We start from the raw sequence: 12,436 nt of genomic DNA on the forward strand, positions 1-12,436 counted from the left end.
ACACTGGAAATTGACAATTGCTATTTTAACACACTCTGCGATGTGCTACTGGACTTAATGATGATGCTTAACAACTAGAACTTAAAATCGCCATAACTTCCTACCCGGTTGTCGGATTTAGGTGAATTTTATATTGTTGGAAAGCTAATTGAATTTCCTACGTAATGGAAGGCTCTAATTCGAAATTTACTGAGTATTTCAAAAATTTTATTTAGGATAACCCATGTACTGACAGTTAATCTAGGCTAGGGAAATATGGGATATTACACTGCCAATGACATCAGGTTAATACTTGCCCTAAGATCACACAGAGCCTTTGCAAAATCTAATGGTCCAATAGTACACATGATCATAAATGCTCCAGGATCCATTTTCTTTTACACTAAGGATCTTGTAGAAATAGCACTACAATGGTGAAGACTGTCCACCAATTCATAGCTCACCGTCCTTTTCTTCGTGACAAGATCCTTCATTAATTTAGCATAGCTAGGCATTTGTTCCAATGTCTTCACCAAAGGCACATTTACAGTCAACTATTTAGCATTGCCATGAACTTGCTAAATTGCATGTCATCCTCTTTTTTCTTCAATCGATGAGGAAATGGAGGGAGTGTTTTTGGCATTACTTTAACCACTGCTTCTCCATCCTTTCCTTTATCTTTTTATAACTTCTCAGGCTGATGGTTGGATGGAATATAATCATTATCCAGTTTCTCAGACTCTACTGGACAGTCTTCTTCTAATTTCTCATCCAACTCTACCATGTCATTAATCACAAGCTTACCCACATAAGGGCCAGATAATACTTTACCATTGCAGGTAGTAATCTCCATATAAGACCCATCATTCTGAGGGTTTTGCACTGTGTCACTCAGCAATTACTACTCTTTCTCTAATTTTAATGCCGCCAAAAGTTGGTTTATCTGTTATTCGAGTTATTTTATAGAGGTTGAATGTGAGTCAACTAACTAACTAATAGATGATAAGTCACTCTTCATTATTGTTACACCGGCATTAGTTGACTCCACCCCTTTTAATAACTTCTCCATTATGTCTTCCATGGACATCTTACCCAAACTAGTAGCAACATTATCCCGATTTCCAGGAGGCACATACAATCCACTCCTGTCGTTCTTATTTTTCTAGCTCCATTGGTTATAATATCTGTAACCAGCTTTGTTATAGTAGTTCCAACCTTGATTTCCTTGGCAATTGGCTCAGAAACCCCCTGGTTATTCAGATAGTTGGCCTCCTCCTCAAAGTCAGACTTGGCTCCCCTACTTTATGACCCCACGACCTTCACCTTTTCTGCCTTTCGTGATAGCAGATGCTTAGTAAGTAAATCCATCTGGATCTTTATGTGGGCTATGTCCTGATCTTATTCTTCCTCTCTCTTAGGTTGTTTAGCTATCATACTACTAGACACAGTGGGGCTTTCTACCATAAAAGTTGTGGTATGCCAAGCTCTACTTTTCTTAGTCAATCACTCCAACATATCCACCTTAGTGAAGTTAATATCCATGATTGCTCCTCCTGTATCATTGTCCATGATTGGTTTAGTGATGGAGTTTAAATCTCGATAGAATGTCTTCATCAAAGGCTCATCATCCATTTTATGCTTAGGACACTATCTCAACTTCTTCTTGAATCTCATCCGAGTCTCATAGAGTGCTTTATTTGGCAACTGTCTAAAGTTGCTAATCTCGTCCCTCAACTGTAACATCTTAGAAGGCAAAAAGGACCTTTCTAGGAAAGCACCTTTTAATTCCCTCCAGTTTGTTATGAAATTCAGAGCCAACTCATTCAACCATATTTTTGCCTTCCCAGACAGAGACAACAGGAATAACCACAGATGAATTGCATTATGTCCAACTCCAGGGTTGTTAAAAGATTTGCAAATATTGATGAAATTCACCAAGTGTATATTTGGGTCATCCCCTGGAAGTCCACCAAACAAACCTTTGAGGTTTAGCAGTTGTATCATGGTGCTTATGATGTTGAAATTGACTCCTGGTGCTAGTGACGGTGGAATAATTGCTTTTGTAGCACCAGTATCGTCTAAATCTGTGTCATCTTCCTTATCAGTTGCAAACTCCACAACAGGTTGGCGGTTTGTTCTTCTTCTAGCTAGTTGATTTTTACTCACTGGAACAGCTATATTTTTAACACATCTCCTACTAGCAGGATCAAGTAGATCACCATCTCCCATGTCCTTCTCAACTAAGTTATGATCACGAACTGGTTGACCATCATTTTGTTGATTCAATTGAGCTCTAGCCAAAGCGGCTAGACTATCTGCTTCTTGTTGATCTTCCATTCTACCAATTAATTGAGGTTTCGGATGATATGGTAATAATAGTTCTCCTGACCTCCTAGTATGTGGCATGCAAAATAAAGATCCTATAACGAACAAAAACAACAAATAAAAGTAAAACTAGGAACTTGATCAAATGCCAATTCACTTTCATAGACTTCATTGACAACCGTATTCCCCAGCAACGGCACCAAAATTTGATACACCCAAATTACAACTCTCGTTAGAAAGTATAAGCGATCGGCATTAAATATAGAACCCAACTAGGTTGGGGTCAAATCTCACAGGGAATACTGTGAAAATTAAGGTGTTATGATTATTAATGGACGGTTGATCGAAGGTTCCAGAGTAAAGGAGGGTGTTTGTTAACTGTAAAGTATGCTTGTAGTAAATTGTGTTCCAACTAATGAGTATGCTTGTAAGGTTTGATTCAATGAGAATGAAGAAACTAGGATTATGTTCACCAAGAAGTTACAGCAATCAAGGTTGCGAGTTACCCTAAATTCATACGAACAAATTTTAATTGCAAGAAGTATTGAACTCTAAAGTTCATCTATTTATTTCTCAACCTTAATAGATGACTACCCCTTAATTCTCTTGAACTTAAAGAATATATTGATATGTTCAATTGATTTCTCAAGTATGTTAATCCTTTTAAGGTATCAACTCTTAACCCAAAGGTTAAAGCCTTTGGAATCCCTGTAAACCTCCTCTTTTCCTAACACACACATTTCTACTTAAACAAGTAGTGTTCTTCGGCTCACCCTTTAAGTTTGCAACAAAGAAAGGTAATAATAATGAAGAGGAGTTTATGCAATTATAATTAGTTATAGAACTTATGTAATCTCAAAACCCTAAACAACCAATCACATCAAGGCTCCCATAACCCTAGTTATGGGAGCTTTAGCCATACATCAAGGAAAGAGAAGAAGATTTCATTGTATTTCTCATAAATAATTTAGAAGATTACTTACAAAAATATCCAAAGAATTTTTCTTGATCTCTAAAGAAGATTTGTGAATAAAATGTTCATATCCACAATTTCAGCTATTTCTCAATGAATTGTAGGTTACAAGTTGCTCAAAAGTTGAAGAAGATAAAAGATGAATGAATAAAAAAGATCCCTAATCTAAACCTAGACTGGATAATTATATGTCTAGGTACTGGGATTTAAAATTCAAACTCCATTATTGTCATATCAAGTTTGACGGCCAAGTTGATGATCTGTTGCTTGGACCATCGCTGAGGGTCCCAAGATGCTTCATTCTATTTAATGGTTGACGGTCAAGTTTGATAGACAGTCAATGGTCTGACGGTCCATCACTTGGACCGTCACTTGATCACTTGAGAGAATTCTTTCTACTTCATAATGATGGCCATGTTAATGGCCCGTCAGTGGTCTAATGGTCCTTCACTTGGACCGTCACTTGGGTTAGCCATTCTGCCCATTCTACTTAAGTTTGACGAACACTCTGACGGTCTGTCACATGGTTGGCAGCTCATCAGTTTGGCCATCATTTTCTTTTTTGTTCCTGTTTGTTCATTTTTCCAAGTTATTTCTTCAGCTAAGTCCTTATCCTAAAAAAACTATAACCCAGTATTAAATACACCATCGGTTGCTTAAAACACATAATTACCCTTTAAAAAAGATGTAAAATATTTTGTTCAAAGCCGGAACATCACCATGTCATAATCGGCATCCCAAGTCTAACCGAGAAAGTGGAACACCCCCAATACCCAACCCAACTATCTAAACGTATACCTAAGTCAGATGAATTGCAAACATCTAACAAGACAGCGTATGTCTGCAAATCCAAACTTTAGGATAGGTCTACCACTATGACCAACCCAAACAAGTCTAACCATCCAAACCCAACCGATAGCTATACCATAAACCAATCTATCACCTATTACCAATGGATTCCAAATATAATTATATATATAGTCCAGAACATAATGGAACAATCATAAATCAAATAACTTCAACCGGTATCACCCAATACTAAGGCTGACACCACTACCGACACCGACCATACCTACCCATAGTAGTTCCACAAAAGCCTCTAACCAAAAGAAAGATAGTATCCAATTGGGAAATTCCCCCAACCATAGACAAAACATACATAAAGTAACCAACATATGTAAAGACATCCATGAAAGAAATGGAGCCTTTTAGAATATGGAAGCTCACCACTTCAATCCAATAATTGATCCCTAATTTGATCACTAAGCAGGAGGAGTAGAATGGTCGGTTCCTATATTGTGAGGGGATACAACCGCCTAAAGATGGGTTAGCGGGTGAACGCTAGCAAGTACTCAGGATAATAAGAAAATAATTCCATCCTTTAAAACCAAGTAAACCAACCATATGCATACATACCCATACATATATATATAATCATGTCAAGAAAGGAAACTGGGTTTAGCATGCATTTAAATCTATTAACCTGGGTATGTATAGCTGTCCAGTGTCACCCCCTGTAAGTATCATATATGGTCTTCATGACCAACCCTCATGTCTGCACGAATCGGAGATACTATAAGAGTAGGGGATTACCAAGTACCCTTCGCTTACCATGATACATATGTACAAGTGTACTTAGGTGATTCCTATATACCTCGTAAGTATCATATATGGTATTCATGACCAACCCTCATGTCAGCAAATATGAGTTTCCAGTGTCCGTCCATTGGAATCATACCTTCCACAGTTAGCTATCACACCTCTCCATTATTACCCAATTAAAACTATTACCACATAACCAAACCACTATTCCATTTATTATTAACCAAGGCTATAAGAATTGGTATCTCCATACCTACTACAGCTTGCAAGTAATGACCTTATCCAACCTTTTAAGAATAAGGGATTTCCATGTACCCATAGATTACATCATTTAGTTGCTTGGGGGATCCCATGTACCCCACAACGTGTTCATTATCATGTTTGATTGGGGGATTCCTTTGTACTCCAAAAGGACGTTCTATTAACCATTACCATGACCACCAAGACCTTACCAATTAATCATTCCAAAATATTTATACCATTTAGGTTTCCATTACTAAGTGATACCATTCAATAGTTCCCTTAAAAGTCCAACAATTTAGTAAAAACATTCTTATAGGAATTTTATCAAACATGTAGGGGGCATAGTATTTCCAAATCCAAAACCAAGTACTAATTAACCTTACCCATGCAACCAAGTGTTCAAACCATCAATATAATATGAAAATCATAAGTAAAAGACATGGGAAATCATAACCAACTATTATAACCAAAAACCCCAACATATATTTGAAAACCCAAAATAGTACAATGATTATTCCATGAAAATAATTCATTAAACATGCCTTTAGTTGGAACTAATAATTAGGGAGAAGTATCGTGCGTTAGATTGAGAAGAAATCGCCCCCAAGATCCTTAATTGATCCTATTGATGAAACCACAACTTTTGCTTAATACAAGAGCCTTAAGAGATTTTGAGAGAATTTCTAAGTGTTTAAGATTAGAATAATAGGGTAAATAGTATCCTAAGAGAGTTATAAGTCATGGGGTCCAAAAGGGTTATAAGGGGAAATGTCTAGATTACCCCCAACTTAAACTGTATAAAATTACCGCAAGTGGGTACGACCACCCCGTATGATCCATACCCTAGGGTATGGATGGTACCCACTACTTGTATCCCAAGAAGATTCTCAACCCCTACACTGACCAACATACGACCACCAAGGTCTATCCGTACCCAAGCATACAGCTTGTACCTTTGACCCATACCCAACACAGAATACAATCAGAGGAATTTTGAAACTGTCTACCATATGAGTTAATGGTACACTCGTACCCTATCTTATGGCTCATGGTGAGCCACTCGTTCTCAGATCTAATTTAAGATACTAAGTCTCAGATTAAGTGAAGGAAAAATGCAAACCAAATAACCCATCACCAACCATACGACTCGTACCCATTCCAAAAACCAATCCAACCCGCCAACTATACACTGGTAAGAATATGACCAAACCCATCTTGGTTTTACCTTATCATATGAGTGGTAACCCAACTCGTATGATGTCCAGAATATAAAAATCGAGGAAATTTTCTAAGGGTCAAGGGACTGACTTTATTCTAGAAGTCTCGTATTTATTTTATCTCTTTTCTATTTTCATTTTCTATTCTATTGTGAATTTTTACTTACCTATAAAGGTTGAATTGGGACAGAAGTCATCATGAACTCAAATTTTAGGTAGTGATAAGTTGGTAATAAAGCACTAGGTTTACTGTATCATAAGTGAAAGAGTAATATGTCTAATGAAATCTCACAGATTATTATGTTGATGTATGTATCTCTCTATGACAGATTGTAGGGTATCTTTTGAAAAATCTTCTTATCACGTGAGTTATTCATTCTTAATATTCTAAATGTGTATTCTATTTTCTCTACATAGATGGTGAGGAATAGATCTAGAGATATTGAGCCAACACCCATTGGCTGAGCCCACTCAGGAGCGAGATAGGGATTGTGGTCAAGTCTGAGGCAGAGGTTGGGGCATGAGAAGTTTCTCTGGATAGAGTACAAGCTAGAGTTTCTTATCTTGATCCTAAGACTTATTATAATAAGAGGGACTATTAAACAGAGGATTTGGGACCAACTCAAGCCCTTCAGAGTTCTATTACTACCCTAATGTTGTAGGATTTATTGATTTTTCATTGGGACCATATAGAAGGTGTTCCCCAGACAGGTATTTTATCGAGTGTGGGAAGTGGTTCTTAGAATTTATGAGGTATTCAACCATAAGGGAATGCTCTCCTTATGGATTTCTAACTACAAGGTTATAGTCAGCTACTATGGTACGCCCACATATTGATAATTTGCTTACTAAACTTAATATTTCTCTTGTTGCCTATGGTCCTGTGATGCCTTCTAATAATCAAAAGATATTTAAGAGATTTATTCACTTGGCTCCTCTTAAGTTAGTGGTGTTATTGGTGAGGATGCTTATGATTTTTTGCTTGATTACCATGAAAGATTGCATAGCATGAAATTGCTTGAGTCCCATTGTGTTTCCTAACTACCTACAAATTAAGTGATATGGCTAGGTAGTGGTGGAGCTTTCTTTATAGTTGTAGCCCATTGGGTTCAGCTGCTATGACATAGACCCAATTTTTTAGGATATTCTGGAAAGGTTCGTGTCCTATAGTTTGAGGGATCAGATGAGAGATGAGTTTAATTATTTGGAGTAGTACTTTATGACTACTGCATAGTATGAGGAATTGATATTTATTTGATCAACTTCAGGATGCCTCGGTGTTTTATAAGATTGACTTGAGATTTGAATACCCTTAGTTGAGGATTAAAACTTTGAATCAAACATTCCAAAGATAGTTTTTTGAATGTGGTATGGTCATTATAAGTTCTTAGTCATGCCTTTTGGACTGATTAATGCCCCAATAACATTTATAGAGATGAAAATCATAGTAAATGGCTTTATCTTGATTCTTTTATGATTGTATACATCGGTGATATCCTTTTACTCAATGAATGAGGTTGACTATGTGAGACATCTGAGGAGTATACTTTAAAGATTATAAGATAAGATGTTGTATGTCAGGTTCTCTAAGTACGAGTTTTGGTTAGAGTTTGTTTCTTTATTGGGTCATATAATGACCAAGGATAGTATTATGGTCGATCCGGCCAAGATAATGACAGTTCATGATTGGGATAGACATATTTCTACTACTAAGATTTAGAGCTTTATTGGATTAGTAGGATAGTATTGGTACTTTGTGCAGGATATATCTTTCATTGTGACTTCTTTGACCAAGTTGACTTAGAAGAAGATTGTTTTTTAGTAGTCAGATGCTTGTGATTAGAGCTTTTAAAAGCTTAAGGAATTGTATATTTCAACTCCTATATTGACTTTGACCAAATAAAGCATAGGTTTTACGATATTTTGTAATGCTTCTAGAGTTGGATTAGGTGGTATGTTAATGAATAAGGGTAAGGTAATTTCTTATACTTCTGGACAGTTGAAGCCTCGCAAGAAGAATTACCCTACCAATGATTTGGAGTTAATTGCAGTTGTTTTGTGTTAAATTTATGGCGACACTACTTGTATAGAGTCCACTATGAAATTTTCTCCAATCATCATAGCCTTTAGTTTTTCTTCCGCCAGCAAATCTTAATATGAGACTGCATCGATAGCCTAAGTTGCTTAAGGATCATGATCCTTATCATTTAGGAAAGGACAATAGGGTAGCGGATCCCTTGAGTCAAAAGGCGGTGAGTATGGGGAGTTTAGCTTAACTTTTGACTTAGGTGCGACCTTTGGCGTTAGAGGTTTAGTACTTAGATAACAATTCTTTAGGTTTTATATTTTGACATTCGATCATGTTCTGGACTATTTGAAGCCAGAAATTTATTGATGTAGGAAATTTAAGCTAGTCAATTTGATGACGAGAGATTGGGGGTGATTCATGAAAAAGTGTTTAGTGACGAGGCTAAGGTGACATCTCTTGATCCCAAGAATTTTTTGAGAATTACTAATCATGTTTATGTATCGTGAGTTGGTGGTTGGGTTAGGTTGATCTTAGAAGAGGCTCATTATTTGAGGTACTCCATTTATCTAGTAGCGACTAAGATGTACCATGACTTAAAACAAAATTATTAGTGGGGTGGCATGGAAAAAGATATTGTGGAGTTCGTGGCTAATCATTTAAATTACAATCAAGTGCGGTATGAGATTCAATAATTGGGTGGTATGATATAGAGGATGCCTATTCCAAAATAAAAGTGGGAGCGGATTACCATGGATTTTGTTGTCCATCTACCCCCGACTTTGGGGAAGTTTGATTTTATTTGTCTGATTATGGATAGATTGACCAAATCAGTATATTTTGTACCTATGAGGGTGAATTGAAATACGTAGAAGCTAATCAAGATCTATATTAGAGAGGTGGTTTAATTGTATGGTGTGCCTATCTCTATTATTTCTGACAGAGGTATTTAGTTTACCTTGACTTTTTTGACTTTGATATAGAATGAGTTGGGTACTCAACTTGATTTGAGCACAACTTTTCATCCTCAGATAGATGTTCAGTCTAAGAAGACCATTCAAGTATTAAAGGACATTCTTCGAGCATATGTTAAAGATTTTGGTAGTCATTGGGACTAATATTTTCCCTTAGGTTAGTTCCTATAATAAAAGCTACCATTCCAACATTAAGATGGCACTTGTTGAGGTTTTTATAAGAAGAATGGTTTGATTCATTTGAAGGAAGACCTTGGGGAACCAATTTGTTGAGAGATTTTACGGATCAAGTGAGACTGATTCAGTAGAGGCTAGTGGCTACCTAAAGTATGCAAAAGAGTTATGCCTACTTTCGAGTCATTTATGTTTCATTCAAGGTTGGAGAGTGGGTTTTGTTGAAGGTTTCACTCATGAAGGATGTGATGAGGTTTGGTAAAAAGTGAAAACTTAGTCTAAGGTTCATTGGCCCTTTCGAGATCCTTAAAAAGTATATATATGTGGCGTATAGGCTAGATTTGCCTCTACATCTATCAACTATCCATTCGATATTTCATATTACAAGGTTGAAAAATACCGTCAGGACAATGCACACGTGATCCGGTGGTATTTTCTTGTATTAGATTATGATTTATCCTTTGAAGAAGATCCCATTATTATCCTACACAGGAAGACTAGGAAATTAAGGTCTAAGCATATTAATTCAGTGAAGGTCCAGTTGAGATATCGTCCAATTAAGGAGGCTACGTGGGAGGTTGAGTCCAGTATGAGGTATAGATACCCCTATCTTTTTACCGCTTCATATAGTTTATTTATTTTTTAGGTCGAGGATGAACTTTTATTTTAGTGGTGGATAATGTAATAATTGTAGTTGTGATTTTTAACTTTTACTATATTTTGACCATTTTTCCCTTTTATGTAGTTGTTTTATGCTATGTGTGAGTTGTGAGGTTGGTTTTCACAGTCTTCGATGCAATCGGAGTGATTTGAGTAAATTTGAGACCCTTAGAGGATTTCAGAGTAATTAGTTGGAGTTCAGTCAATATTTTGTGATCCAAGCATTGGATGGTAATTTGGTCAATTCTATTAGATTAGGAAAATCGATTTTGGGTCAGTAGTAAAGTTAGTTAGGTCCTAAGCCTTTATATTGTGTTTTGACCTTTCAGATGAAACTAGTAAAATAAGCTTAAAAGAGATCCCAGAGGCAAATTCATTGTAAACAATCTATTTTCATAAATCTGGTTGTTTTATTAAGTCCAGAACATCAAAATTACACTATTAACATAATCATTTTAATTGTGTGGGACCCGAACGAATCATAAACATGCAATCAGAACTATTTTTTCAAGTCCCAACAACGAAACTATTGTTTTTGGAAGTCTCATATTTATGTCATATCTTCCCTATTTTGATTTTCTATTCCATTATGAATTGTTGACTTACCTACTAAGGATGTGTTGGGGTAGGTACCATTATGACTTCAACTTTTAGGTCGTGACAACTACCTTGCTATAGTGGGTGACTGGCTACTTTTATGATACTGCTATAGTAGAAATTGTTCCACTATAGCAAAAGTCAGTTTGTTTCAACTCCATGATAGTATATGGATTCCACTATAGTGACTCTTCTATAGCGAGAATCGAGCCACTATAGTGAGCTTGACGCAATAAAAGCAGTTTTGTACCTAAACATTATTTTTCATCCAAAAACACTAAGAGGTGATTCATGGGAAATTTAGATAATTTTTCTTTAGTTCTTCTTGAATCCACCTTTGAAGTAAGTTATTCCACCAATATAATCTATATTTAATACCAAAATCTTTGGAATCTTTTTAGGTTGATTATGATGGGATGAAGGTTTGACCCTAGGTTGGGCAAATTGATATGATATGCTTGGGGTAGGATTTGAATTGCTTGTTAATGGTTTAGAAATAGTAAACTAAGTATCCTAAACTAGAATTTGGCCTCTTAATCATAATGTATGTAGAACTTTAGGTGGAATGATGGGTAGAAAAAAACTAAAGTTGTAGAATTCTTCATGAACTTTACCTTAAGGTTATGAATATAAGTCATAATACCTAAAATTGACAAAGTAAAGATTAAATTATGTTTATATATTATTTTTAGATCGAGGTCTAGTTGAAGCTACGAAAAAGGCAAGACTCAAGTCATTTAGAGAACTACAAAGTTTGGATAAAGGTAGGTATTGGTTGAAATAGAGTTAAATCTCAAGTTGATTTATGTGTGCATATAAACTGATCATTTGTTTATTTAGTTAAAACGCATGCTAATGAATGTAGAACTTCTTAATTTTTGAATGCAAGTTTAAAAATTGATATTCTTTAATGAGATTGGTAAAACGAACCTTGTTTGATTTGCAAGGTGGTTGATTTACTCACTCTGTGGCTTGTACTTAATTTATTATTGTTGTTCTTGTCAGATAAACTAATAATGGTTGATCACGATTGTATTGGTAGATTTTGGGAAAGGTAGGGACATTAGAACAAGGGTGACAAACACTAGTTGCCTGAAATATTTGTACATAGATTGAGCTCATCTCCTGCTGGCTAGTGAAAATTTGTAAGACCCATAGCATGTGTGAATACCGAGATGTAGAGAACTTGACAGTTCTTTGAGTGAATCAAATTATATTTTGCTGATTATTATCTTGTGTGGTCTAATTGTTTGATACTTTACTTAAAGAGAGTTAATACTTGTTGATGTACAATAATGAGGTGTTTTTTACGAGGAAGCAAAAAGTTGAATTGCTCTTATGATCTCTTTTGTGGTTGGCTTGAGTTTATTCCTACTTGCTTAAAAGTGATTGATTATTGACATGAATTGATTGATTATAGTAGAAGAGTTATGGAAATACCAATTGTATGCATAATGGCTAAAGATGACATGCTTTGATACTTGTTTACAAACTGTTAGTTAAGTGTTTATACTGATTACGCGAAGTTAGCCTATGATCCTACCAACATTTCTAAGGTATACGTACTTTTCAGTAAGGCCTCTGAAAGACTTACTAGATAATTTTAGGGGATACAATAGTCTACCAATCTTTTTACCAAAACATAATAAGTATTAATGGATCAGAT

Source organism: Capsicum annuum, chromosome 10, assembly GCF_002878395.1.
Source record: "Capsicum annuum cultivar UCD-10X-F1 chromosome 10, UCD10Xv1.1, whole genome shotgun sequence".
In the NCBI taxonomy this organism is placed as follows: Eukaryota; Viridiplantae; Streptophyta; class Magnoliopsida; order Solanales; family Solanaceae; genus Capsicum; species Capsicum annuum.